Here is a 25,341-nt window from a genome sequence, read left to right on the forward strand (position 1 = left end):
TTTTCGCTAGTAGAATGAGCTCAGAAACATTACGTAAATCGTTTTGTAGATGTAAAAAAAACAATAAAGATAACGATGGGAATATAATATAAAACAGGTGACTGAATATATAGCATACTGAATCTGAGATTGGCGCAAAATAGAAAAGATTGTAAAGCGCATCAAACCAGTTTAACGAGTGACGACAAAAACACATATTTTGATTATAATCATCAGACTGATCTGTTGCCATCGTGATTTGCCGTTAGCTCAATCACCATTTTTCATATTCTCATAACATTCACAAGTTCAACAAACATAAAAATTATAGAACATAAAAATATTCCACGGAATATAAAAATTTTAATTTAAAAAATCTGACAAAAAGTTGTGATACTTTACTGGCATCGGTTATTCATTCTTATAAAGTGGAAAAATACATGATAAAAGTTACCTAAGATTTATTTTTTGGGATGGGTGTAATTTATGAAGTTTTATTGTAAAATTACCATTGTCTGTTTAAATAAACCAAAAAGAAAGTTTAAAAAAGTTTTTAAAACTACATATTTCTTATTTTTTTCTGCTCCCTCACTTTTAAAATCATTTTCCAAGAAATTAAATTTTTTTTTGTGATGAGAGGGTGAATTATAACAAAATTTTATTGTAGTATTATTATTAGAGGTTTATTATTTAAAATTTTAATAATATTAAAAGTTTAAATATTCAAAAATATACACAAAAAGAGTTTTTAATTCCAAAAATTCGATATTTTAAAACTTTTATCGGCTGCCCCATACCCGAAAGTATTTGTTTTTTGCGTCGCTTGCACTACTATTATGCCTAGGAAGACAAAAAGTAAATACGGTTAAAAAATACGTACTAAAAGACGACAGTTTTTTCGATTTTTGTGGGAAGGGAGAAATTTTGGGACAATTTAAAAAAAAATTAATAAGATAAGCATGCACGCATTTACTGTGTTTAATATGAAGTGAAATTATGTTAACAAATTTTGAAAAGATTGACCCTTAAGATCTACCCAACCACCTGGTGATGTTAACCTCAAAATTTTACCAACAAATTGCCACTTATATACCAGACTTTGAATAAAATTTCATCAAAATCTATTAATCCAGTCAAGTTAGCTTCTAACACGCCAACACCTTATTATCCTCCACCTTTTTTTGTTTTTTGGGTCTCTGGGTCCTGAAATTAAAAAAACAACCATATTACATTTTTTTACTGATTACCATACTTCTTGCAGCACACCTCAATCCAGAGCTATGATGCTAGCAAAGTAAAAAGGGGCTAGTGAATACAAACAATTTGTCATACACTTACTTGAAGGTGTTTTCATTCGAGTATTGTGAATATTTACACGCAAACATTCAATTTAGAGTAAATAGCATTTATCTTTACAAGAGTTCAAGAATTCACACAGAAAATTGCGAATAATCTCTAGTAATTTAGCCTTTGAGAATGTTTACTTATTATTGAATGTCAAATTATTTGATTTATCAAAATGTTATGACTCATAGTATATGACATCATGAACTGAACAGCTAAGGAATGTAAATGTTGCCATATTACGTAATCAAACAATCTTCCCGCTAAAATTCTGCATTAAAGAAATAAAATTTCAACAATCTAAAAAACATCTATGCAAATCAGATGAAATAGAAATGAATTTATATTCGGAACCAAAAAAACTAAGAAACATAATTATTTCAATTTACAAAAATACAATTTAAAAAAATCAAATTATGTCACAGTGGAATGCTATACGTTGTTCATCCAACAACCTACCGTTACCCAAAATCAAAAACAAACTAACAGATAAGAGCAGGAATCTGGAAAAGAGTTTTCCGATTCTTACTTTACGTTCGACTAATGTCCAACGTTTATTTTTACGTTCGACTAATGTCGACTGAAATTCTGTTTTTTGTGTCGGATTTCAATTTTGTCGACAATAGATTCGATTATTTTACTTTATTATATTTCGTTGTAAATTGAAGGTTCTGCTCTATACCGCTTTGAAAATCACAAAGTAAATACACAGCAAAATCAAAACCTTAATTTTTCTCCCTTTTACTAATCGCACCGTCTCTGGTTTTATTACTTTCACGTTTAACTAAATAAAAAATTAATGTCAGGTTCAAAGATTATGTAACTCGCCTTCACACGACTAACACTTATTTGATCTCAGCTATTTTTTTTTTCTTTTTGAATAAGTAAAATTTTGTGATAAGTAATTTTTTTTGTGGCATATTGTACCTTACAAATTCTTAAGTTTACTTTTTCATTTTATTTACGTCTAAAATGAATATCTGAAAATTTTCAATGTCAAACGTATTCACTTAGCGGAAAGGAAATGCTTATCCAACTTGTTACTTAAATATGATTCTCTCCGATTTACGTGATTACATCAAAATATCTATAAATAAGTATTTTTATTATTCAATGTCCAATGCTTCACATGAAGTGGTATTTCTAATAAGTAAAAAGAGATATATTTATAAACGCGAAATTAAACGCTGTAGTTTTATTGGAACCGTTACACTGCGGAAGGCCTACAGAATATCTCAGGAAAAATCTAATAAAAGTTGAAAAACGACTTTTAATCCAGGCCCAAAACTCGAAGATAATATTTATAAATTAAGGAAATCAGAAGATATTTACCAAACTTTTATGTTATATATATATATATATATATATAATATGAAATTATATATATATATATATATATATATATATATATATATATATATATATATATATATAATAACAGGATTTTAAAGCGAAATTCAACGAAAACATATTCATAGCAGCTAAAAAAATAACAACGTGTACTTCCACAACAGTTAATATTCGGTAGTATTTGTATGTGTCCCTGAAAATAATTCCCAGAAAACGTTCGGTACAGTAACGGATGCTATCAAAGCCATTAAGGAGATATCTGCGTATAAATTATTCCAGTATTGTAAGGACACTGTAGTGATTATTTGTCCAACATCTTAAGGTCAATCACTCGTAACTTAGTAGACTCAGAAAGCGGTACAAAGACAAAACACTGGAAGTTTCGGGAGAAATGTAAAATTTTGTACAAACAGGACCGAAGTGTACTAAGGCCCCACTTAAAGATTCATATTAAGCGGAGATACAATGACTACAACATGGCACGGTTATCGTAGAGATCTCGGTATTATTAAAGATTTCTAGCTGCCGTCAATCAACCATTAACGAAAGTAAATTTCAATGAAAAAAAAAAACAATTCAGTTACATTGCAAATCCTACAATACTCTCAGAAAAAAAACTGAATGGGTCTTTCTTAATGAATAAACATATTTTTTCCATACAAATATATTTCATATAAAAAAATGATTTAAAAAATTTCATTACAACCGTTTCAAAATGCAGACACGCACTCGTTGTATTTATATTAAAGAAAATTTTCCTTTAATAAGAGTTACCTAATCAAAAACCACTAGCCACTTCAATTTAATTTTATTTATAAATAGAAAAAGAAAGGAAGAAAGAGAGGTTAAAGAGTGCGATAAAATGAGAGAAAAATAGAACTGCAAATCAGATACACGTGGCTTCCGTTTCATTAAATCTTATTAGTTAATAATAGCTAAAACTTCGTGTAACTTCCATATAACATTATGGATGATTTAATCGTATTAAAGTTACATAACTTTACTTAATTTTACGAAGAAAATTACTGTTGTTGTTATTATTATAATTAAGTAAATTCTACGTTTTTTTTACCAACTTTTCAAAGAAAAATAGGATATTACTTACGGTCGCACGGTCAGATCGGGGAAGTAATTAAATTTTCTTTAGGTTTTGAGATATGAGGAATACGAAAATACCATTCACTTAAAATGTAATTTCCTTATATAATAGGCCTAATTCCTTATAATAGGCCTATGTATATCATTTGTGGCTCGAAAATCTCCAAAACTACCACATCAATTTCATTGAAATTTATAATGCTTTAGTAGTGTATCTGGAGTTGTGCATGTGAAAATTTCATGATTAGTTGCGTCATTCTTCAGTTACACTCAATTTAAGGTCGATATCAGACAACATAACCTCAATTACTGACTTTGTGTTGGTGTATTTTTCATACACGCTTATGCAGCGTCACAGCGGTGAGCGAGTATAAACTTGAAGCTGGTGTGTAAGGTCTACTCAATATTTTTAATTATTTAATCAACATACGAGTATAATTTTTTTTTCTTATAAACAGAAAATTTATTTTAATATTAAATAAAAAAAGAAGATTTTAGCTCTTTATTTTTCTCATATAATTTATGTTTTATACATTTCTTGCGCAAAAAATTATACAAGAAATATTATACAAAATAAACTAACGAAAAGTCGGTCTTCTAGCGTAGAACTGTGCGAGAATTTTTTTATAATGTTCATAAACATTGTCTCAGGAGATAGTGATCAACTTAAAAGTAACCGATTGAGGGCATAAAATAATCAAAAAAAAGATCGTGTGGAATAATACTACGTATATTTCGCTTTATTTATAATCTGTCCTCCATTTAATGTTTCTTCAATAAAACTTTATATGTTAAGAACGAATTGAGATATTTTAATAAAATTTGGTGGGCATGAACCCAAAAACTTCTACAAAATAAATAAGTTTGAAAATTTCATCTTACAAAATTTCAAAATGGCGGTCATAAAAATTTTTTTATCATTAACACAATTCCATAAATGTTTGGTTCATCGAATTTTGTTTTATTAGATAAAATTTTAAGAACATTTTTTTTTTTTACCAAAATAACATCTGAATCGGATGGTGAACATCATAGATATGGCTGAAATTTTTCAAGTGAATCACAAAACTTATGCGGTCTGACAATTTTGTGCCTATTTTTATTTCCTTCACTAATCAATTTAAAATAATTATTAATAATTTCTATTTTTATTATTTGTTATTAACAATTCGAAGAGAATAAATAATAACCTTGACCGAAAACAATTAATAAACAATGTACAATACCTGAGCTGAACGTTTGCCTCTCGCCAGCTGCTGTGTCTAGTGTACTAATGTACTTTTTTCTAATTCAGCGCCCCTCTTCCTACACACCATGAAGACAGTTGTATACCTGGTTTGCTCCATGTGCTCCTACCGATCATGCTGAAACCACAGGTTGAGCCTAATTTCCAAAGGAATATCTTCAATAAGGATAGGTCTTCCTCTATATAATATTGGTAAGATTCAACTGGAAATCTGTTTTCTAAATTGTTGAACTTAATCAGTCTTCCGGCTTATATTCATTTGTTGAGATGCAAGTTTGCTAAATCTATTTTGAAAATTACTTCAGCCACAATATGAGGATTCTAATGGGCTCGTAAATGAATTTCATTTATTGTTATGATGCTTCATTAGTAACAAAAATTTTATTTAGTATTTTTATACTTTTTTGTTACCAATTACAAAAGTATATATGGTTTGGAAGTTCTTGAGGCTTTAGATTTTGAACTTTTTGCAGCCGGTAAGGTAACAAACGTCAAAATGTAATATTCTCCAAACTTGAATTTTTTACAAATACCTCTATTGATTTTCTTCTAACACTTGTGTTTGTATTATCTGTAATAACACTGATTATATCAGTTTGCCTATTACGATGTTTTTGTCTTTCTTCATGGGCTTTTGGAAAAGAACCTGTTTATCTTAATACTCTGAAGGTATTTTGGAAAGTGTTTTTGTTTGGCAGTCTTTTTGTAGGAAAACGGCGTTGATATTAAATTACAGATGCTCTTGAATCTGTATCACAGTAACCATACACAAAAATTATCTCTGCTAGAAATTTTTCATTGGTGAAAATACCTGGCATTTTTACATTTGAAAATACAAAATACTTTGCTGTACAAAATAATAATGACTTGCAAATTGTACTGTACAGTTGCTCGCACAAAAATCTCACTTAACCTAACAATACTAAATCAATTATAAAAATTAAGATCAGCAACAGTTGTTCATAAAAACCACTGTTTTGTAATTCAGATTTTATTCATAATAATGATAATTTTATCATTTTTAATTACTTTTCCATTATTATAATTAATATTTTTCAATTCAATTAATGGGGGAAGAGGGAACAGGCATAAAATTGTTCAGATTGCATAATTTTTTCGATTACTCATACAATTTCAACCTCATCTCAACTGTTTATCAACCGATTTAATCATATAAGATGTTTTGTTCACAATAAAAGACTTAAAATTTTATTTAATAAAACTTAATTCCATAAAATTAATATTTAGACTTATTAATGACTCCTATTCTGGAATTTTCTAAGAAATTATTTTTAAACTTATATTTTGTAGAAATTACATTAAAATATCTCAATTCGTTCTTAAGATATAAATTTTTATTGAACAAAAAAAAAAGACGGTCAGAGGAGAAAACTAACGCGAGATAGGGCATTTATTCACGTGAACTTTATTGTTTATTTTGTTGTCCTGAATAGTCCATTAAATGTGACCAACAATTTCCGAAACACTATGCATATCAAATCACTGCCGTTTCTAATTACAAATGACATTTAATTTAGCAGTCACCTTACACTACTATTATCGTACTTTTATTTCCTTATTTCCACACGAGGAAAATCTAATTAATCCTAACCTAGAAAATCCTTCAATCGGGGCTTAAATACTGAAAAAATTTTAATTAAAATTCTTTAAAATCCAATTTATTTCTTATTCCAAAAAATTTAATTTTATTTACAATATATTGTTCATTTTAAAAAATTACAAATATAATTTAATGTTTTAATTTCTTTCAAAATTAATATAATCATGAAGCATCGTACGGTTTTTATCCCTGAATCAGATCTTTTGAAAAATATCTATCTACTATTATCAGGTACACTTTTATGACTCTCATTGCTAGTACTTCCTTTTTAATTTTTCATCTATAATTTTTACTCTTTTTTGTACTTTCTACGATCCACGAAGCACTGTTTTAATCAATCCTTTACCTTTCATTGTACATCCCAGCTAATTAACTTTTCATATTCTGAATTATTCCGATTAAGGTTTAATTGTCGTTCACCCCCTCTCATAATTTATGAGAGTTAAAAAAGTGAAAATTTTTTCATGAATATTTTTTAACGAGATTTCTTTTATAATCTATTTTATGGATCTGTTCATCTCTTTATAATAACAACGGGAGAGAACTAATATACATATTACATAAATATCCTTTTACTAATGTAATCGGGTAAAAAATGGAATTTCTATCATGATATAGCTTAAGCAGCATATTATAATAATAATTACCGAAGTATTATATTTTAATACAATAATATATTATCTAACATAAAATAATATACACTTAAATTAACATGAGATTACAAAACAAATCCACATTCCCTTATTCATTAATATTTCTTATAGATTAGCAGTTTTCTATTTTGCATAAATACATAGAAATAATAATAATAATTTTAATCAAGAAGTAAGGATGTATGAGAATATTCTACGGTAGCGAGGTCACTGAACTATTTACATATGCCATTTGAATAGTTTTCCGTATATATATATATATATATACACACACACGACACATAGGTGTCCCGTTTTATTCGTTGTTTCTATTTAATAGAATACAAATAGATCATGCAGTTCCGTATCGATAGGGCGGTGTTAGTTTTTGTTTCATCAATTAATATAAACTAACTATAATAATATTATTAATACAACAATGTGTACAATATAAAAGATCGTGGGAACAAATAGTTGGTTCAATACTGTTATAAACGAGGGAACGTGATTTCCGGGTGACTGATAGTTAATAATCCAGGATCAAGGAGGCTGTTGTGGTGGCCGTGCATTCACTTTCATGCAAATAACAAGGCTACTCTCCAACACCGTTGCCTAGCTGTTACAATCACCGGTATCACCGTTAACAAAATGATATAAACGCAACACACATATACAACGAATTCACAATCACCTTGTCTGAAGAGACCTACCGCAACAGGCGGAAATTAAAATTTACAGTTACGTAATACCACCATATTCAACTTGCAATTTCTTTCTTTCAGGCTACTAAAAAGTAAAAAATAAATAAATAAATAAAGACGTACAAATAATTTATTTTCTAATTATAGTAAAATATAACTTAATTTACACTTATCATAATTAAAATTACGGGCTAGGCACGTTTCCTGTTCCACCTACAGAAAAACAATATTCTCCTGCACCTATCGATAAATAACAATTTATCCACCAATTTTCTTCCCGTATAATTAAATCCATCCAGTATCATATCCGTATTAAGTCTCCCGCGTCTCATATTCCTAACTAACCATTCACCATCCTGTTTAGTTTTAACTTTTTTCTATAATTTTTACTCTTTCTGGAATCTTCTACTAATTCTTTTAGTTCTTTTTTAATTAATCCTTCTCCTTTTAATGTTCGTATCCTTAATCGTGTCGCTTAAGCTTATATTCTTAACTATTTTCATTATTTCTTCATTTATCAATTTTTTTTTCATTAATATTCTTCGATTTTCTCCATACGCTCATTTCAAATGCCTTCGACTTCCCTTTTCCTCTTTTTCGTAGTATTCATGTTTCAAATCGGTACAGATGTTCACTCCAAACGTATCATTTCACACACGACTTTTTACATCTTTAAATCCATCCTTATATACTTAAGTACTCTTTCTTTCTACTAAGTACTTTCTTAAACGTGGATATGCTTGTTTTTATTTCGTTTTAATTTTGCAATATTTTGTTAAGATATCTAAGTCAAGTACATAAGTGCTTGATTAATTATTTTGTGCAGATGCTTATGGGCTAATGATCGCGTTATTTTAGTTTTCCCAACATATTTCTTTATATCTTTAAAATTGTAAAATGCCGTCCGCTTTTGAAAACATAACAAAATTATTATTTTTTTTTAAATTAAAAAACAGTTAATAGATTGAAAAATCATATAATTCTTCCTAAAAAATTGTGAAATTGAAACGCAGTGAAAAATTCTAAAGACTGTGTTTGTTATAAATTTTCATAATTTTTTTTTGTTTTTAGTTAACATTCCTTTTATCAATTTTTTTCCACAAATTTTCTAGAAGAGTATTATTTTTTACTGGCAATTTAGCAAGGTTGATGGTTTACACCTACCCTAAAGAAAATATATATCTTTCGAATAATTTATACGATTCTGACATTTTAAAATCTACGGGCCAAATATTACATTTATATTGTCCCATAATTTTAGTGTAGATCATTTTAGTTTAGGAGAAGAAAGCACGGCAAAATTTTTCGTTAATCGTAATTCGAAATCAAAAATGTTAGTCTTTACTTGCTTGTTGAATACGTTCCCGAGATATTTTAATTTATTATTGAGTACTCTTTCATTCGCGTAAATGAACTTTTATTAATTTATTTTAAATGAGTTCATTGTACTTCAGTGGAGATATTAAAATATTTTATAAAAAGTAAAATAATGGAAAAGAATATTAGCTATAATTCAGATAAATGAAAGAAGGAAATTACTTTGAAATAACACACAAATAATCGGTCGACATGAATTTCATTTCTATATTTTCTATATATAAAAATGTATATTTAAATTTCTATTAACAGCTGTTTTATTGAATAAGCTCGATAAAATTTATTTTTTTCATTTTTTTATGAATATTGTGAATGTCTACAGATCCCGGGCAGATTTTTGGATTCGGGGTCCATAGGCAGGCTCGTTTGGTTCGTCCCTTGTTCGTGACGTGAGTGAGGTGTAGTATTGTACAGACTCAGGCCGACCATACCTGAGACGTAAAGTTAAATTTAAAAGAAAGGTATATAGAAAAATATTAAAAATATTACTAGTTTGCTCCTTCACATTAAAAATTAGGAGTGAAAATTCAAGGAATTCCTGTCGGTAAAATAATTAATATAATAATTATTATTCCCGTCAGTTGCTCTACTGCTATTGGCCGGCCGTTGTCATAGCAACAATCAACCAATCCTGTGAGACCATTGTTCTCTCACAGCTTACTAAAATCATCACAGGATGGTTATTCCTGGATTTACAATCATTCCTACTCTCTATTCGCTAAAAACCGCAGTCGCTATTTGAAAGAAGATAGAGGGATCAGTTGAGATACGTAACCGCGAATACGCGATCTGGTAACCGATATGTAATCGAGCCTATACCTTTCTTTTTTGCCATATTCCACTTCCAAATAATATGTGCCTACAATTCACTGTTGCAAACATCATACTGAAAAAGGTTTAACAATGATTATATACACAAAAATTATGGCAAAATTAGAGAAATTAATTTATTATTAATTTTACAAGTGAAACAAAATAACGTGTTACGACTTTCATCTACTGTTAACTAATTTTTCCTTTTTTTATTCATCTGTAGTCAAAGTAACATTTGCACATTGCCGTAAACTTTAAAAGTTATACCGAAAAGTTGTTATTGTTACTCTATTTTTCATAGTTTTCTTCAGCTTTATAAAATACTGTGCAGTATAACGAAAACTGTCTCCATAAACCCAAGATACCTGTAATTTTTTACTTTTTCTATTGTTCTTTCATTTGACTGTACCACTAAATCCTCTTTTTGTTTACTTCTATTATTTTAGTTTTTCCTTTATTCATTTTAATTTTATATTCTTCTATTCCTTCCTCAGGGCTGTTAACAATCTTTGAAGCGTGTCATGCCATCAGAATTATCATATCATCAGCAAAACTTCTTATGTATTTTATTTTTTCGTTTTCCTAAGTTATTCCTTTTTTCTTTCTATAATATTTCTTATTGCAAATAAACAAACCTGTGTATAATTAAAATTATAATAATAATATTTTTTTTTAAAGACTTCGTTTACTAAAAAAAATATATTTTATATACAAGAGGTTATCTCTAAAGTTAAGATGTTTCATGGTAAAAACTTTATTCTGAAAACTTTATAAAAATTTTTTATTTCTCTTGAACTACATACATTATACTACTTCTCTATTCAATCGCCACATGAATTACGACATTTATCGTACCGATACATCAGCTTCGATATACCCTCGTCGTGTTCTTCTGCCGCCAGTCCGTTTAACCACTGATTAACAGTATTTTTAAGGATATCGTCACCCGCGAATTGCTTACCGCTCAAAAATTCTTTCAATTTCCCAAACAAATGGTAATCAGAAGGAGAAGTCCAGACTATATGGTGGTTGATCGTAAATTTCCCATCGAAATGTTCTCAGCAAATAATGTGCAGGACCGGCAACATGTGGACATGCATTATCGTGTAGCACGACGACACCGTCGGTCAGCCGCCCGCGTCGCCGATTTTGAATGGCTCGCCGTAACTTACATAGAGTTTCGCAGTAGGCTTCTGCATTTATAGTCGTTCCACGTGGCACGAAATCGATCAGCAGTATGCCAAACCGATCCCAAAAGACTGTGGCCATCAGTTTGCGTCCAAATGAGTGTGGTTTGACCTTTGTTGGTGATTGTGAATGACGCTATACACTTGACTGCGGTTTTCTCTCTGGTGTGTAATACGAAATCCATGTTTCATCGCCGGTAATAACTGAATTAAGGAACTCATCACCTTTTTCTGTGTAGCGCATCAAAAATTCCAAAGCAGATCCGATTTGGATTTTTTGTAGCGTTCTGTTAAGACGTGCGGGCACCCGACGTGCACAAACCTTTCTGAAGCTTAAATGGTCATGAACAATGCGACCGATAACAGTTCTTGAAAAATCAGGAAAAAGAAGGGTCAGGTAGGAAATCGTTGAGCGACGATCTTTTCTGATTTCATCAAAGACGCGTTTCAACACGTCCTCGATGATTATCGAGGGCCTCCCCAAACGTTCTTCATCATGCGCATTAATTCTGTTATTTCTAAACATTTTACACCGTTTTCAAAGGTTTCTTTCATTCATTACATTATCACCGTACACAGAAACTAACTGCCTATGAATTCCAGCCGGCTTAACGTTTTGATGGTTTAAAAAACGTATGACTCCACGTATCTCACAGTCGGCGGCAACATCGATTTTCCTATTCATTTTATAACGTAAGAACTCACATGTTGTAGTATCATAGATACTACAACGCGACAACTTACAGACAACAGTGCTGTGTGTAAATTACTAGCGTGGCCATGAACGACACAGGTTCGCCAACTAAAAGAGAGAAATTTCCCAGCGGTCTTTACTTAGAGATATCCCTCCTGTGTGTGTGTGTGTGTGTGTGTGTGTGTGTGTGTGTGTGTGTGTGTGTGTGTGTGTGTGTATGTATATATAATATATATATGCATATTTGAATACAATGTTATACATTCACAATAAATATATGGATAAATAAGTTGAATTGTTGCAAAATATAAGCGAATAAATACATTACTCATTTAATTTTACTAAGAATGAATTAACGAAGCAGAAAGTGGATGTCTGGTAGAAACAAAACTAGATACAGAATGAATGAAAAGAATAAAAAAAGAAAAGAAAAGGATTTTACCTTTCTTTCTTTTGAACTGTCATCTTAAATCACGAAAAGAAATCTTCATCTTTTCTAACCACTTTCGTTTGTTACTAATGAAAATTAATGTATATGTGTATGTTTGTTTGTTTTTGTGCGCGCGCGCGTGTTCTACAACTAGTTCTTGGTTAATTGTAACATATGTTTAATAAATATGTAAATGACATTGAATACATATCATTACATTCATCTAAACATCGAAGAAAGATTAAATTTTTGTTTATTTATTTTAATTCAAAACACGTTTTAATTTTAAATCTTTTAAAAATAATAATATATAATAAAAATAATTAAAGAGTACAAATTAATGTGCCTTTTAATTTTATTTTATTAACACTCATTTATATTACTTATATGTTGCTTAGTAATTTATATCGGAATAAATAATTTTTAAGTCGTCTCATATTCAATAATTAATTATTGAATCAATTATTTATCCATCTCTAAAAAAAATTAATGATAAAAACTTAAAAATAAACTAATAAACAGAATAACAAACGTAGTAAAAAATGAATCTAATTTTTCTAATTTTATAAAACTATTTAGATATTTCTAGTTTATTTAGATTAAGGAAAAAAACAATTGAACCAATAAGAACCGCCACGCCTAATTTTTACATTATAAAAAAATAATAATAGAAATATAGTCGTGGATAGGTGTTCAGGAAAACCTGAATAACACGATTCTAAAACCGCGAATAAAAGTTTAGACACCGTTAAACTAAAAAGTTAAATCGGATTCGAAAAGATACAGAAAATGACCTGTAGAAAACCACCAGGAAGAACCCAGAATCAAGATTCAGGGAATTAGCGGTAAATCGACATCTATCCACAGAGAGAATAAGATTGTGATGCGAGTATCCGTACCACTGTGCAAATATTGCGGTATTTTAACCAGAAGAACAACAGTACAAAGAACTTTCTATTTAATTCTCACGCACTCCTGTCAAGAAGTAGTAACTTTTTTTTCACCTCTGGGACCACCGTTAGGTATTGCTTCAGAAGATGAGATGAATGATTTATAGCGTGAGTGAAAATGCCTGACCGGAATTCGAACCGGGGACCTCGGATGAAAGGCCGAGACACTACCACTCGCGCCACGAAGACCAGCAATAAGTAGTAACCTCTCTTTTTTCCTGTTTAGCCTCCGGTAACTACCGTTTAGATAATTCTTCAGAGGATAAATGAGGATGATATGTATGAGTGTGAATGAAGTGTAGTCTTGTACAGTCTCAAACCAACCACCAAAGAACACCGGTATCCACGATCTAGTATTCAAGTCCGTGTAAAAATAGCTGGCTTTACTAGGACTTGAACGCTGATACTCTTGACTTCCAAATCAGCTGATTTGGGAAGACGCGTTCACCACTAGACCAACCCGGTGGGTCAATAAGTAGTAACCTGAACGGGTGAAAACGCACATCGTCTTAGAAAGTAGACGATGAGTATATAATCTATCTTTCTGATCTCCGATATATGGGAGTAAATCCCTCAAATCAGGGTGATAAGGACTTGTGGAGGCAGCCCCTTAACCTGACTAGTTTAGCTGTAGAGATATTAATTTAAGCTGGATAAATCTTAAAACAAAAATCAGAGTAGTAAATCCGATAAACGGAATAAAAAAGAAGAAGTACTGTTACAAATTCTGGGTCATCAAATTGGATAAATAACGTTCAAAACTACGAAAAGAATATGTTAAACAGTTTCACGAGGGCTAGTACATGTACCACAAGAAATACATAAATTTGTTGGCTAATGGCTCTCGATGCAATGAAAAATTTGAGGAATAATAAAGATATCCCTATATCAAAAAAATGTGAAATGAATTAGAATTCGTATGTAACAGAAAATCAGAATATATCTTAATTTTTAAAAAATATGATGTGGACACATGACTTCCTTGTACGTCTACTAAATTACTTATACACATTTTTTTTAAATGAAAAGTATATAAAATTTTATTTCGTTAATAACTTTGATATTTTTTAATTTTTTTATTGTTATTATTGAATTATAATTCATTGTAACACTTTTTTATTTTACAATCAGAGGTTAATAATTAATTATTAATAAATCTATATATTTAAATTAAACAAAAAGTTAAAAAAAAAAAAGAAAAGGAGATGAAGTCGACACTTTTGGTCCAATCGATTGCAATCAAAAGGGAAGTGCACAAGTAGATGTTACAACAGTCCTAAATCGAATATTTCAACATCCTACGGCTAATCGTTTTGGAGTTATGCGAGATACGTACGTATTTACAGACGTCACGCCGAAACTAGTCAAAACGGATATGGGGATATTATTAAAACGGATTAGGAATTATCAAAACGGATATTTCCGTTGAAATATGAAAACCGAAATGTTTCGCGATCACAATACTTCCTTTACTTCGAGCAATGAAATAAAAATAATCTAAAATATCATTTGTAAGAATAATGTAGGAATAACAGCCAAACAGTTCAAAAATCTAGAAAGTACAACCTTTTATTTTTTATATTTCCAAGAATTTTGTCATATAAACTGTGACACCTGATAAACAAATCACGAAAAGTGCATATTTTTTCAACCATTAAAAAAAAAAAATAAAATGAATCGCTTCATCTTATTAATGATTGTAATATATATGTTCAAACAATAAATCACATTTAACTGTTCAATTTACTATTTTTATAAATACGACTCCGGTTTTGCAGCTATTGAAATTTTAAATCGTGATGTAATAAATTAGTTAATAAAACTTTCAGTTTATTATATATTATGTAATTTTTTTTTAGTTAATACTTTATTTTTATAATTTATGATTTTGAAGTTAATAGTTTTTTTTAATTGTGAACGGAGTACCGAAGGGAATAAATTTTTATAATTATATTTTAAAGACAGACCTACACTCAGAAAACCAAAACGGAAATTTTTTGTCAATCTAGAAACCTAATAAACGAATTCGTATAAAGATTTTTTTTAATCCAAAGTTTTACGAAACATCTTAGAAAGGATCAAGAATAAGGAAGGCGTCCTCAAATTCTTGAAAAACGTCCTTTCTGAATAGATTAATAGATATTTAAAAATTTTTAAGATAATTTATATTTGATTTTATTTGAAGGAACTTCAAAAAATATATGCGTACGGCTAGTTAAATTTAAACAAAAATTATTCTTTTAATATATATTAAAATAATAAAAGAAAAATTTGAAGGCATTATTTTCAAGAATATTACGAAGGTATAATTTATAATCAAACATGGAAATAAAACCTTGCGTAAAAAGCAAGGACGTCTATCGAAAATATGGGAATAGGTTTGTTTTTAATGCCGGAACAGACCGATGGCCTAGGCCGTGAAATGAAGTAGCGGAACAAGAATTAAACATTGACCGCGAAGGTAAAATAAATTAATTAGATTATTTAAAGGTTTTCTAAAGTAACTGTCCTCATGAAATTTATTTAAGGTGGTACTTAAATACCAAAAAAATTTTATTTTTTAATCATTTTTTCTATATTAACTTTTAATCACCACCACTTTAATGTACCTACCAGCAAAAATTAGTGAAGCTAAATTGATGAAAATTTGTATACATGTTCTTCTTACGGTTTAAGTACACACTAAGAAACAATTTTTTGAAATTCCTAGTTTAACTGGCTAAAATGGAGTAACAATGCAATTTACTAATTTTTTTTTAATTTCTCAGTAACAAATAAAAATATATTGATTTTTGGTATGAGTAATCTTCGTCTGAATATCAAAAAACCGATTTCTAAATTTTTTTGACTTTCGAGTTTAGCAAGTTAAAATGGGTTTTGAATTTTTTTTTAAAAACTAGGCTATTTTGTTGGAATTTTTCGGTAGCAAGTGAAGATATCTATTTGATTTTTGGTATGTGTGATCTTCATGTGAATATCTAAAAACAAATTTATAGATTTTTCATAATTCTACCTTGAGAGGGGTGAAGAAAGGTAAAAAAAAATAATTGCAAATTTTCCCCTTTTCCGACTGTACTGAAAGAGATATTCAGTAGATTTGGGCTTGCAAGTACTGTTCAGATAAATATATGAAAACCATTTTCGGGTTTTTTTGAGTTTCAATTTTTTAGGGAGTGAGATGAACCAACACAGCCATTGTCACTGTTACTGTATGTAATAATAATAATAATATAATATAAACTCCGTGGTGGAATGGTAGCATCTTGACCTGTCATCCGGAGATCTTGGGTTCGACTTCCAGTCAGGCATATCATTTTACACGCGCTACAGAATTTAATTTCCATATCCCACGCACAAGCGTCAAGCTGATGCGGTGATATCACCAAACCAAACAAAGAGGCAAACAAAATATTATTTTTTATATTATAAATATAATTTTGTTTTATTTATGAGATTGTTTCCATTCATAATCTGTTTTTAGAAATTACGTTGTAAGTTATTTTTAAACATTTTATATTAAATTCTCTCGACTGAAATATAAATTATTTATCAGAGGAAAAAAGTGATTTATATTTAAAAAAGATTTTTTTTATTGTATTCAAGTGAGTACATGAGTGGTTTTTTTGTGCACGTATAGAATATTAAGGTTATTATTTATTTTGATAAATTTGCGATTTAAATCTCTAAGATGTTCGACAATCATCGCCGTATTTCTATGAAGACGAACTGTTCAGACTTATGACAAGTCAAGACAAATGACAAGACTAACTGTTCATTTCACTAACTGTTCATCGCATCTATGTTTGATGCTACGTCTTATTTGTCCGATGGATTAAATTGTGCAGAAAACATAACTGAGCGGTTCAGTTTATGCAACATACCGTTTTATTATTTTTTTTATTGTATACAGAAACAATGTATCCAGTTTTTAAATTTTTGTTTTAATTATAGTTTTTAAACTATTTTCTTTACATATATTCTTCTTTTTAATCTTTGATTTTATTCTTCTTTATATTTAAAAGTATTTAAAAAGGAGAATATCACGCAATTAATAAAAAAATTTATAAAAATAACACTTATAAATAAAATAAAATATAAAATAAAAAATTAACAACGACTGAAGCAAGGATGAGAACAGTGCCCCATCAATTTTTTAAAATTTCTTATTACTGAAGAAATTTAAAAATGTACGTTTAATAAGTTTAGTTCGGTTTATCATTTAAAGAGATTAATAAGTTTATGCAATATTTTAATTACTGATAACTAGAAAAAAAATGAGTATATGTTTTCCCCATCATCATTCCAATTTATAAAAGGCTATCAAATATTGTCTTCATATAACTTCAGTTATGAGATAAAATAAAACTTTTTATAAACGCTTTATTTATTTTAAAATCAAGTATATCAATAATTATTGGTATTAAATAAAGAAATACGATAACTTATGATAATAAAAGTTAACAATTTTTTCCCGTAAGCAATCATATTTTTACTAAAGAAAGAGCAGAAAGCAAAAAGTAAAACTACTTAATTTACCCATCAAAAACAGAATCTCTATATCAAAATTCTATTATTTAAATAAAATATCTTGTAATCCTTTTTTTGGGTAATTTTTTTGCAAATTTTTTCAAGCTACTAAAGATTATAATTAGAACAAAAATAACACCAATTAATTATTTATGCATATATATATATATCTGATACGGAGAAGGCTGACTTAAACCGCTGACTGACTTGATTGTTTGCCCCTGTATATACTGTATCGTAAATATTTTTTCTGCTGAATTTGAAGCTTGAAATAAGTTTCATAATGTAATAAAATCTGATAACCACCAAACAGAACTGTACTTTTTTCTTTTCAATCCCACTTAGTCCTAATATTTTTTTGTTATAAATTATTATACATATTTTATTATTCAACACATGAAAAAGGAATGCACCAAATCTACTTTTATATAATTAAAAAAAAAAAAAACATTTCTTACTAAAATAATTATTACTTGTAAAGAATAATAACCAGGAAACTGCTGCTATATAAACATATTTTTAAGTTTTTCTTTTTTGGAAGGGGGACAAAGACAAAGATATAACGTCTTTGTCTTTTATCTTGAAGGTTCCAGATTTGAATCTAGTCATTTTTCCTATACTACTTAAAATATTTCTCATTATTTTTTCGTGCAACAGCCTTAAGCTTATGTGTTGGATTAATCAACAGTTACAAAAAAAACCTCGGAAAATTTATTTGTAAGTATATAATAAAAAGAAAATCATCTTGATAATTTATCATTATTACTGGTTCAGTTATAAGTTACAGTAACAAATCAATAAAAATACCAACACATTTAGCGCCGCATTACTTAGATTAACTATCAATTTTTTTTTCTGCGTATTTATGTACAACATAAAAGCTAAAAAAAGAGAATTACACTCCTTGTAGATGTACCGACTCATCTATAACTATTTTTCTTATTAATTCATATAATGTACGTTACGTATCCCATATGCGGGGCAGTTTTGTTAATTCGAGGAGGTACGTAGGCAGTTGTGTCCTTGTTCGTGTAATGAATATACACGCACAACTTGTTATATCCCTAGATCACCAAGCCAGCATATAACAATAATTAGAGTTCAATAAATGTAAATAATGATAACTGAATACATTATCGAGGAACAGTAAGCGCTAAAAAACAACTGATCCTGTTAGGTATCGAACTGTTAACCAACCACTTGAAAAGACAAAAGCTAGTTCTCTGAGCCACCTCGACGCATTTTAATATATCAATAAAACGTTTACTCCTTATACCCTATTCTTAATAGAGTATTAAGAATTCTTTCCAGTAACTATCAAAGATGCTGCAGTATTAGTCGGCCCCGGGAATGCTATCCCGGATCTTCATTTATTAGACACAGTCTGTAGATGAATTGTCCCTTCCTTTTACTCTCCTCCTTTTATTCTCCTTTATCCTCTTTCCTTGGTTACGTACCAGAGAAATTTTATCAGTTGCCATCTCTTTACTAGCCCCTTCCAGAAACAGGTATACAGCTGCTTTATTGAACTGAGGGTTGTACGAAGACTGGAACTAAGAATTATTTTCCCTATTACATAAAACCTACCCCTTTAAATTTTAAATCTAAATATTTATTACAAAACAGAAAAGTTATTCCTGACCTAATGGTTCTTATGTTACAATTTTTTTTTGTTGGATCATCTCGTCACTGTGGGACCACGTTGTGGTGGATCTCCGATTCATCTAACTCTCCTTCAATGTCACGATGTGTTGTTTCTTTCTCTCTTCTGATCAATTCTTACTACTACACTCTGTCTCCTTTCTGGATTCCTTTATAATCTTGTACCTTCTTTCTGAATATATTTGTGTTTCTTTATGTCTGAATTTTTTATAAACGCAATTTTAAGATCTTATTTGAACCATCCGAGGTTAATATTGTCTTGATTACATATGTTAAAAATCTATTTAGTTAATCTGTTAGGGCTCTGCTAGTTTTCGTTGTTTAATTTATTAATCTATTAGTCTTCCTTTTCATATGACGTCTGTCTATTTTGAGGTAAAGTTCATTGTTCTTTCGTAATTTCAAATTTCATCCGTTTTCCTTGGTCTTTCTTGGTTCTTAGTATATATCCTTCACTCGCTAATTTTTATTTCGTTTATTTCTTTTCCAGTGATATGCATTCTGCACCAAACAGGAATTCAAATTGTATTTCTGTATTGTAGTACCTAATTAATCTTATACGTTCTAGATATTAGTTTTTTGTTGTAAATACTCTTTGTCAAGGCGTAGACTTTTTGCATTTTTCTAATCCTTAATTTATTCGCTTCTTTGTCTAATTCAACCATTTGACTGAATGATTTCGCCTATTTACTTAAATCTATATGTTTTATTTACTTATGTGAGTTTTACATACGGATTTAGTAATTCCTTTTTTAACTAATTCTCATGTTTTATTTATTGTACATTTTATCGTAATTTGTTAAGACATATTAATATAATAAATAGGATTGTAAAAAAAAAAAACACTATATTTTTTTTTACTCTAATAAATAACTATTTTATGATACTGCAATTTAATAATTCGATATTTAAAAATACTTACTACGTAATTTCGAAAAATAGATTTTGAATGGAAATTATTCTTTGAATAAAACAAAATTTTATTATACCGAATACCAATTTTGGTTATCATTAATATACCAATATTATATAATTCTGAAATAGACTTTACTAGAATATAATACAGTTATTAATAATTCAAAAGAAAATTCCCTCTAATACATTTATTATTGGTTCCAAGATGGGAGAGGAAGTCGATTACAATGAAATATAATGAGTAGGGATGAAATAAATAATTTTTTTAAAGGGATGGTAGCAATGAAAGTTGGAGGTTGTGTAGGGGAAAAAATATACTGTTTAAATAAAATAACTGCTGAAGTTGAATGAGTGAAAGAAAAAACAAAGAGAGAGATTCTAAAGTGAGGGAGGAGTGTTATTATAGATTTTTACCGATGATGGAGGGAGAGAAAGCGTCGTAAACCTTCGGGGGCGGTAACAGTAAAGGAAAGAGAGAGAAAACAAATAAAAAAGATTAAAAAAAGCGATCGTTGTGTTCTATTCTGACGTGTTCGAATGCCAGAGTATTTCAGTAATACCGTCAGTGGCACGTAGGCGTTTTTAACCTTGTCCTTGCTGAGGGCGAGGATGAAGAGTTTACTCAGTAAAACTAGCGGAGGTTGCGGGTATAAGGTCTACGTAAAGGTCAACTGTAACCTTACTATTATTAATATAACTATTATTACTATTACTAAAATATTCCCTTCCTACTTTATATTAAATGCAAAAATATAATTAAATAGAAATCTAAACATCATATTGTATTAAACACTGAACTTTTAGAATAAACTAATTTTGGATCTCATCACCTTGACGTACATATATATTAAGAAAAATAATCGATTGTTTACCGCATTACATTCTATTTAAGTTTTGATTAAAAATATCGCTACATAAATATTATTTTACTTGTTTAAAATCTTATCGATCCTACTGACACAAGGTTTATAGATGTCTTTAAACCTATGTCTATAATTAATTCAAAGCAAGGACTTGACATTTATATATTGTCTATTTAAACATTAAAAATTTGAAAACTGAATTAAAAAAGGTATCATTTTTCTTTTTCGAAAAAACGAAATTCTTTTCACATATTTTTACACCTATAAGTATTTATCACGAAATATACAATCAATTAAATTTATAATAATAGAGAACTGTACAATACGGTTATTAAATGAAGTAAATTATTCGAAAAGAAGATTACTCTGAACATAGTTTTCAAAAATCTTTATTTAAAATCTGAAAAATTCCATCGTTTAACAATTATTATCAGTATATAATGAAGAAAAACTAACAATCTATGTACATATACATATTAACTTTTCATATTGTAGTTATATATATATATATTTCAAGTGATAAAAATGTTACAATTTTTGTATTTATAATTGTACTGTAATTAATTACTACAATAATTTACGTTAAAACAAACCTAAATTGCATGAAATTAATAAATAAATAATCTTACTCTAAATATACAGATTTTAACCAGAGTTGGAGTTGATAACAAAATTAACTGAATAAAATGAAAATATTACGTAATATTAAGTATTTTTTCATTCAAATAGCATTAAAAAATGAATATTACTTATAAAAAAATTTGACAAAATACACATTTCACAGATTCGGAAAATAAATTAAAATAAAACAAAAAAAATTGAACTGAAAAGGAAAAAATAAATTTTTCCCTCCTCAAAACAATCTTTGAGATTTATTTTGTGAAGTAAAATTTTTAATCAATTAATAGTACATGAGATACGGATAACGAAATTTATTTGAATTAAGGCTTTCAGGGTAATTTAAAAATTTGGACAGATTTCAAAAAATAAATTTAGAAGATTGTATATGTAACAGGCTTACTGAAAATCTTGTTTTCCTTTTCTGAGAATTTTTTTTTCAATTTTTTTTTTAATTCATTCTTTTACTTTTGTTACGTCTTTGAAGTGGAAATACGCGTACAAGAAGACTGCTATTAAGAAAAAAGAATGTTCTTTTGAAACAAAACGGAATAGTTTAAAACAACTTAAAGATCCGAGAGAATAAAGGAGTAAGATTCGGAGGCAAGAATTTGATACGGTACATTAATAGAGGGTGTATAAATGTAAGTTATCAAAAGAAAGAGATGCCGGCCTCCGTGGCTCGAATGGTAGCGTCTCGGCCTTTCATCCGGAGATCTCGGGTTCGAATCCCAGTCAGGCATGGCATTTTCACACGCTACTTGTCGTTCATCTCATCCTCTGAAACAATATCTAACGGTGGTCCCGGAGATTAAAAAAAGAAAAAGTTACCAAAAAAAATGATGTCTGAAAGGAATGTAGACATAATTTGATCTGTAAGCGCCTTGCAAACGAGACGTTTACCTGTTTTCAGTTTCCAGTGATTCATACAAGTATTTGTAATGAAGCGACTGAAAAACATTCAAATCGATTAGCTGTTGTAAGAGGGTCAACGTGAAAAATTTCAAAACGAAAGAGCTTATAAAAGACATGTTCCTTTAAAGAAATTGCAGGAAGCGTCGAATGATCTAAGGGACGTATTCAACGCAGAAGTTTTTCAAAAATCAATAAATACGTTCTACTTACTAGATGGGAGTTATTCATCCATTTTTTCTGTGCAGTAATTATGTGGTACCATGTAAAATGTTTAAAAAACGTCATCCGATCGGCTTAGTTGATGAAAAGTTATGCCCGGATAAATAAAGCAATATATACAGGTTAAATTGAAAACATCATTATTTCTAATAACAATAATAACAAAGATAAACCGATCAAAAAATTACTTTATTAGAAAGCATAGTTTTAAAAAATATTTGTAATAAACTGGAATTAGAAAGTCGGTAAACTTTTATTATTAATGTGAAGCTAAAACTTCATTATCGAATAAAGATTAGGACAAGAATACCTAGTAGCCGTATGAAATTAAAAAAATTTGTATTAAAAATTTTTTTGTAAAAGGTTTCAAAATATGTACATGAAACGATTATCCTCTACCTTAAATCTTGTTCACGAGAGGGGGGATATTTCTTTGACCAGTTTAACATTCATGCTACCTGTATTTATTTATTTATTTTTTTTAGAAAACGTTTTATCTATTCAGTTTATTAAGGGTGTGTTATTTGATGAGGAACATAAATGAATAATGTGGATAAAATGTTTTAAGCTAAATTTATGCTTCTATTTCTTGGGCTTGCGTAAAACGACATCAGCTCTTTTATTTTATATGCAATTTTAACAACTGTTAAATTTACCAACTTATTTAGTTACATAATTTTTCCTAGGTGCATTATTACATACAATAATTGTTTAACAATTGAAAAGTAACACATAGTATTAGATTTTAAATACAATTTTTGGGAACTGTTTTTCAGCATTCCCATTTTTTAACCTCAGAATAATTTCTGTAAAAATTCCATTTTTGTTTTCTTTGTTTCGTTATTTTTTCCAAACCACAGCTGCTAATCCACACTTCACTCTTATCACCCTCAATTTCCAGTATTTCTCTTATATATAAATATAAATATAAATATATATATATATATATATTTTTTTTTTCTTTTGGACACGTTATTTACAAGAAATCCATATAAAAATAAAAGAAAACTTGATTTCGAGTGAAAGTATCTCCTCGACAATCGTCCACCATATCCTTTGTCTTTAAAAACAATTCTTACAATATTGCTAGCGCAATAAGATTATGTTTACTGGGTAATTCTTCGCCAATTGTTTACGATAGAGATTTTAATTTTCATTTTACTAATTTAATTTCGTTGTACAGTTCAATTATTTAAATTAATTGTAAAATGAAAGAGGTCTACAATTCATGGAAATATTAGTTAAACTCTTTAAGTGTTATAAATTACTATAACTCCTGTTTAGTTTTCCTTGAAACCTCATTCGAAATAAATATGACAAATTACCTATTTTTAGATATCTCGGAAATGGGAAAACCAGTAATTATTTAGAAATAAAATCCAAACATTTTAGTGGACAGCAACTCTACTCACAATAACAAGCATATAAAACTTTCAACAAATCAGTGTCCAGAAACTATTCTATAAAGTTAAAAAATTCGTGTTTTTTTAAATTTAATTTTGTTTGTTAATAATAACTAATATTTAATATAATTATAATAAACATAATTAGTTTTATTATTCCTACGAATTATATAAATAAACATTTTCGTAATTGATTACTAATCAAATAAATCACAAAATTAATAATCTATTCAGTGTTACTTACTCATTATATTCCATTTCGTTAGAAATTAATGCTGATCACCCAATTTTGCCAATATGCACTTACTTGTCTGGGATATGTTTGTTCTCGCTTCAACCAAAAAATAAGAAATAAAAGACAAATTTCAGCTTCATGTCACATCATACTCGTATATTCTAGGAAAGATTTTTAAAAATATAGCAACGATATTATACTGTTTAACTTTTGCAAAAACGTTTAGACCTTAAACTTAAATGCCTTTCTTTAATTAACGAGTTGAAAATTATTTTTACCCTTTTCTAAGTAACTTATTTTCTTATTTATTTTTTTATATAGAATAAGATAAAGGAAACATGAAAAAGCTTAAGATGAGATAAAAGACTAATTAAAGAACTGTACCGAAATTAAAAAATGGAAGATGTAAAAATTGGATGGTTTGAGAAGAAACGTAAGGCAAGGGTTATTTATTCCCCAATTTTGTTTAATAAGTACAATTTAAAAAAAAAAAGTATATTATAAAAAAATACTTTAGATAATTATTTTTTTAAAACTGGAACCGACAACAAGATGTGTGATG

General features: G+C 28.8%; 1 long non-coding RNA gene across 1 annotated transcript in view; it reads right to left on the bottom strand.

The window, feature by feature from the left end:
- Nucleotides 1-983: 983 nt before the first annotated feature.
- LOC142323008 (uncharacterized) overlaps nucleotides 984-25,341 on the bottom strand; it is a 52,351-nt gene continuing 27,993 nt past the window's right edge. The window contains exons 3-4 of the long non-coding RNA XR_012755994.1: nucleotides 24,789-24,875; nucleotides 984-1,182 (exon numbers count right to left, since the gene is read on the bottom strand). This is a non-coding gene — a long non-coding RNA (uncharacterized LOC142323008). The remainder of the gene's footprint in view (nucleotides 1,183-24,788; nucleotides 24,876-25,341) is intronic.

The sequence above is a fragment of the Lycorma delicatula genome, chromosome 4 (genome assembly GCF_047948215.1).
Source record: "Lycorma delicatula isolate Av1 chromosome 4, ASM4794821v1, whole genome shotgun sequence".
In the NCBI taxonomy this organism is placed as follows: domain Eukaryota; kingdom Metazoa; phylum Arthropoda; class Insecta; order Hemiptera; family Fulgoridae; genus Lycorma; species Lycorma delicatula.